This window comes from Cebus imitator, unplaced genomic scaffold (assembly GCF_001604975.1).
Source record: "Cebus imitator isolate Cc_AM_T3 unplaced genomic scaffold, Cebus_imitator-1.0 Scaffold140, whole genome shotgun sequence".
NCBI classification, from domain to species: domain Eukaryota; kingdom Metazoa; phylum Chordata; class Mammalia; order Primates; family Cebidae; genus Cebus; species Cebus imitator.
The window spans coordinates 2,654,970-2,661,074 of record NW_016107455.1 but is presented as its reverse complement, the minus strand read 5'-3'; positions in this window follow the sequence as shown (position 1 = coordinate 2,661,074).

Sequence of the window (6,105 nt, the reverse complement as noted above, 5' to 3'; positions counted from 1 at the left end):
CGGGGGCCGGGGCCAGGGCCAGGGCCAGGGCCAGGGCCGACCTCTCGCCGCAGGCCGCCGCGCCCTCCCGCACGGCCGAGCCCGCGCTGCCGCCAGGGCACTGGGGGTGTAGCCGCGAGCCGGGGCCCGCGCCCCGACGTTCCGGGAGGCCCGCGCGCTCCTGGCCGGGAGCCGTGGCCTCGCTAGACCTGCCCGGGACCTGGGGGCCGCCGCCGCCGCCTCCCCAAGAAGAGCGAGCCCGGCGAAGCCGGCAGAGGAGCGAGGCGGCGAGACCCCTCGAAAGTTGGGGGGTCCGCTCGCTCGCGCGGCCCGACCTGGCTCCACGTGCTGGTGACACATCAGAAAGGCTGCGCGCCCCGCGGCTCCCGGCGGGCGGACGCGACCAGCGCCCGCCCGCCCCGCCTCCCGGAGCCAAGCGGACGGCGCCCCGCCCCGGCCCGCCCTCCGCCCGCCCCTAGGCGGCACCGCCCCCGGCCGCGACGCCCGCTCCAGCCTGCGGCACCGGCGGGAAAGATCCGGGTGGCGGTGGGGGGCGGTCCGGGATCCCCGGTCCCGGGTGGCCCGTGCCGCCCCGGGGATGGGGTCCCGACGCTGGCGGCCCGACTCGACAGTCTCGAGTGCCTTCCTCCCAGTCACGCAGCCCTTCCCGCCCCCGAACCCAGTAATTTTCCCTTTTCCTCCTTTGACCGGTCCGAGCAGCTGCCAGCGCTTCCTCCTGCGGAGACCGGCGCGGAGAGCCCCCTGCCGGCCGCTCCGCTCCTGGGCTGCGCCCCCGCCCGGTGGAGCGCGCCTCCGCCGGCCTCAACCTCCCCATCTGGAACCTGGAGCCAACGGGCACTTCTGTCAGGGCTTCGGTGGCACACCGGCGAGATTATAAATTAAAGCGCCAAACATAGTACCCGGCAGCATGCTTTCTTGACATGTTAATTTCGTGCTTTCAACTCCTGGTTCCAGCGGCCTGCAGACAACCTCTCTTCCTGGCTGTGCTGTTTGAAAACCTGAGTTCGTTCAGGGGGACTGTGGAAGAGGAGTGGAACGGAAAAACTTCGAGGCTGAGGGACAGCTGTCCCAAGATTAGCGAGGGGTGGGAGGTTAGTGGAATCTCACTGGTGGAGACCTGCGGCCCCACTCTCCGGAGACGCCAGTATTAACTGCACATGTCCTCTGGGTCCTGGACCATCCATAGGCCTCTACCAAGATCCCCAGCCTCAAGATGGCCAGGATTTCAGCCCAAATAACCACTGAAGTTCAGTTTCCCCACCTCTCTTCAGCTGGAGACTTGGAGCCACTCAAAGAAAATCACATATCTGTCTGTGTCCCGATATAGATATTAGCTATGTTCCTGCCTTCTCTTTCCTGGCCTTACCAAACCCAGATCATGTCTTCAAACCTCACTGTGAGGCTGGGCACGGTGCCGCACACCTGTAATCCCAGGGCTTTGGGGTGGCCAAGGCAGGAGGATTGATTGAGCTCAGGAATTTGAGACTAGCTTGGGAACATAGCAAGACTCTGTCTCCACAAAAAGTAAAAAAAAAAAAAAAAAATTAGCTGGGTGTGGTAGCATACACCTGAGGTGGGAGGATCGCTGAAAGCCAGGAGGTGGAGGATATAGTGAGTCATGATCGCACCACTGCACTCCAGCTGCATGACAGAGCAAGACCCTGTCTAAAACAAAAAATCCTCACTGTGGTAAGAGTTGAGTGGTGTATCTGCTCCTCAAATTGCTGGTCCTCCTGTCCCCACATCGGGGTCACTGGATGGGACATGTCCAGGAGCTGGTGCTCCCAGGAGAGCACAGCTGGGGGAGGGATCGCGGCCGAGTGCTGGCAGAGACACCCACAGTGCGGGGGCATGGACAGCGCTGGCCCAGGCTTTGGTAATCCCTGTTTTGTGGGAGCCAGGATTAGAAGGGAAGAAAGAAGATACCCTGACGTTGCTGGAGTTGCAGTCGGGGCTGGAGGGGGTCTGGAGTTAGTGCTCTGCTTTCTCTTCCCCTTTTATTGCTTGCTCCAAATCTGACAAACCCTTAGGATCTCTGAGACCCAGGAGCCAGGAGGAGCCGGTGTCCTGGGGGGATGAAAGAGCAGGGTTGTAATGGGTTTACCCCGGTGCTGATCCCAGAGAAGCTCGAAGATTAAGATTTGCTCCCTGGGTCTGAAATCTCCATGCTACCCCCTGACCACATCAAAGGACACGGCCATGGGGGGCACCTAATCCCATCAATGGAATCAAAGCTGGACAAGAAAGGAAATTCTTCGATCTTGGGGCAGCAGCAGGAAGCAGCTCACTACCGAAAGGCAGATACAAGGGCCTGGCCTTCTCCACTGGCGGGAACATCCCAAGAAAGATCCAGTCCACAGGCAGACAGGCCTGCCCATTTCTTTTTGAGGTGGCCACTGCGGGAAGGTCAACCACAAGAACTTGGGACACCCAGCAGCAGGACTGGGCCTGCCTCCAGGGGCAGAGAGGGACCTCGGGCGTGGGGTGGCGGAGGGGGTTAACCAACATTGCACAGCTTTTCTGGCTCCCAGCTTGACTTTCGGAAAGGGCTTTTGCACGTGGCACTCCTTGCCACCAGCATTTCCCAAAAGGTGGTGCTCATATAAGAGATGGTTTTAGATGGGAAAAAATGTAATATGTGGTATTAAATGTAAATTTTATAAATATTGCTGTTACAATGAGGCTAAAATGGTTAAAGTGAGCCAACTCAAAGACAAGAATTTAGTAAATAATGGTTTAGGTGGTATTCTGATATGGCAACAATAGTGGCAGTGGTATGCAAATGACTAAATTTAGAAAAATAGACCAGATGCGGTGGCTCAGGCTTTTAAGCCACAAGCACTTTGGGAGGCTGAGGCAGACAGATCGCTTGAGCTCAGGAGTTCAAGACCAGTCTGGGCAACCTAACAAAACCCTGTCTCTACAAAACAAAATTAAAAAACAGAAAAACTAGCCAGGCATGGTGGCGCCAGCTGTAGTCCCAGCTACTTGGGAGGCTGAGGTGGGAGGATCATTTGAGCCCAGAAGGCTGAGGCTGCAGTGAGCTGTGATTATGCCACTGTACCCTAGCTTGGGCAACAAAGTAGACCCGGGCTCAAAAAAAAAAAAAAGAAGAAGAAGAAGAAGCGGGGCACAGTGGCTCATGCCTGTAATCCCAGCACTTTGGGAGGCTGAGATGGGTGGATCACCCGAGGTCGGGAGTTTGAGACCAGCCTGACCAACATGGAGAAACCCCATCTCTACTAAAAATACAAAATTAGCTGGGTGTGGTGCCGCATGCCTGTAATCCCAGCTACTTGGGAGGCTAAAGGAGAATCACTTGAACCCTGGAGGTGGAGGTCACAGTGAGCCGAGATCAGGCCATTGCACTCCAGCCTGGGTAACAAGAGGGAAACTCCATCAAAAAAAAAAAAAAAAAAGGAAAGAAAGAAAAACACTCCTTTCAGTCATCTTTAGAGAGAAATGTTGCCTTAGATCAATAGCTTTCAAACTCAGTCATGCCCCATGACAGGAAATATCTGTGTATGTGTGTGCCTGTGTGTCTGTATATGTATGCATATATGTGTATGTATCTATGTACATATGTAAAACAAATGTTTTATGAAACAATGCTTATGCGCTCAAATATATATTCTGTGTTACCATTTCATTTGTAAAATACTGTTACGGCAAAGAACAGAAGTCACTAGAACAACAGGGAAAAAAATACTGCTTACAAGCTCTTAAATTGGTTTCACTTAACAGGGTTACCTCCTGCTGTTTGAGAACTACCGTTTTTGAGAACATACTGTGATGATGATGATGGTAGTGACAGCTCTCAGTTATTTTTATTTATTTATTTGTTTTGAGACAGAGTCTCACTGTGTCACCCAGGCTGGAGTGCAGTGGCATGATCTCGGCTCACTGCAACCTCTACTGCCCAGGTTCAAGAAATTCTCCCACCTTAGGCTCCCTAGTAGCTGGGATTAGAGGCATCTGCCACCATGGCTGGCTAATTTTTGTATTTTTAGTAGACATAGGGTTTCATCATGTTGACCAGGCTGGTCTTGAACTCATGACCTCAGGTGATCCGCCTGCCTTGGCCTCACTCAATGCTAGGATTACAGGTATGAGCTACTGCATCCGGCCCAGAGAGTTCTGACAGAAGACACAGGCATCCTGGAGACCGGAGGGAGAAAAGGGCTGGTGATAAACTGAAGTACTTTGTAGGTGACTATGGAATTTGTGAGGCTTATTTTCTCAGCATATTCTGCTCAGATGACAATGTACCTGGGTTTTGTTTCTCTCAGCTCAAATGGTCTGGACTGAAGGGGAGCCCCAAAACCCAGGGGAAAGGCAAGCAGGAAGTGAAATCTTTACTGCAGAAAAACCCCTTTGTCAGTGCTTGGGGCCTGTTTCAATTCCTCACCTCCTGTGCAACCTTCAGTGTTATTTCCTGCCTCTGAAGTTCAGTTTCCTCATCGGCAAAATTGGGACGTGATATTTTTCTCTGTGATTTCTCCCAGCTTGACTATTCCATTACTGGAGGAAGAGAAGTTGAGTTTTCTTTTGCTGACCTTCGTTCATTCAGCCAACAAATGAAGAGCCTCTTTATCTACCAGGGGAAGAGAGGATAGGACACTTGCCCTCCAGCAGCAGCAGAGGGGTGAATTCCCCAGGAAGGAATCAGTTCTCTCCAGTGTTGTCATATTTCAGCAATGCCATGGCTGTGCTTTCAGCTGAACTCAGTTCTCCTGGATGATGGGGAGGAGGCAGGTGTCTGAGGCTCCCTACCGGGGCTGGCCCTCTGCATGTGATGCTGAGGATGGCTCCCGGGAAGTGAGGTCACACAATGATCCCTACTGTCCCCGGGTCCCAGCCTTCTTACTCAGGGTTTTCTGAAATGCTTTCAGTGGCCAAGGCACCTGTCTGGAAAATGTTAGAGCCCTTGGTGCAGAAGTTAAGCCTTTGGCCTTTGAGCTTTATCTTTGCCCTCACCTGCTGTGACTGAATTGATTCTTTTCTTTAGGTTCCCTCTCTCTGTGTGTGATGGTCACTGTGCCATGTTACCCCTTCAAGGAAGGGCGTGTCCCAGCTGCTTGAGTACTGTCAACAGACTGCCTTCTGCCTTCAGAGCCGCCTAGTCTAAGGTCTCTGGACAGCCCACGTCCAGTGAGTGGTGGGGGAGGGAGGATCTCCCTCATTTTACACCTGCTTCCCATACTTCCCCAGGTGGAATAAGCATTCTGCACATTAAAATCTATATAGGGGTCTGCCTCCTGGGGTATCCAACCTTTGATAGCATATATCTGTATCCCACCCTTGCCCCTAAAGCCTTAATACTGTCATCAAGTATAGTGATTTTGGTGACTATCTGCTGTTCCTTCCTATTGATCAGGCATGAGTGTTTGATAAGTGAGGTGCCAGCTTGGCCGACAGGCTGGCAAAGAGAACATTTCCTGGGTGCATGTCAAGTTAATAATGAAGATGACTCTTCCAAGAAGATTTGAGCTCATGCTGTAGATGAGCATAAAGGTAGAGCTTTCTGGGTGACCTACAACTAATCACTTCCCTTCTCTTTGCCTGTTTCTGTGCTGTGAAATGAGAGGGTTGCCTGGTTTCACTCCTACCAGCCTATGATTCCAAATTGGTAACTTTTGTCCCCAAGGATGAGGTTAGACCCTTAGGGTTTGCTAACAAAACCATCTACAGAGAATGAAAATTTGTTTCTTAATTCAAAACTCAATTTTACCTGCAGGTTAGAGGGGTCACAGGGGAAAGAAAAGAACGCCTGCCAGCTTGCATGCAACCTAGATCACAATATCTGAGTGTCAAAGATGACTGAATGAGGGTAGAGATCCCCAAGATCTAGTCATGCTTTGGTGAGTTCCTGTTCATCCTGCAGAGTCCAGCCACAATGTCACCTCCTCAGGGAAGTCTTCCCTAACCCTTCAGGTCAGGACCTTCCTTGTGCCAGGGCTCTATCTCTGTTCCAGCTGCTGGAGACACAGACATGACTGAGACACCATCCAGCAACTAAGGGGCTTCCCACTATGCTGTGAGACATACAGAGGGGTCCCAGACAAGACACTGAGTGACTCCTTACCTGGGGGAATCAGAGGCTTC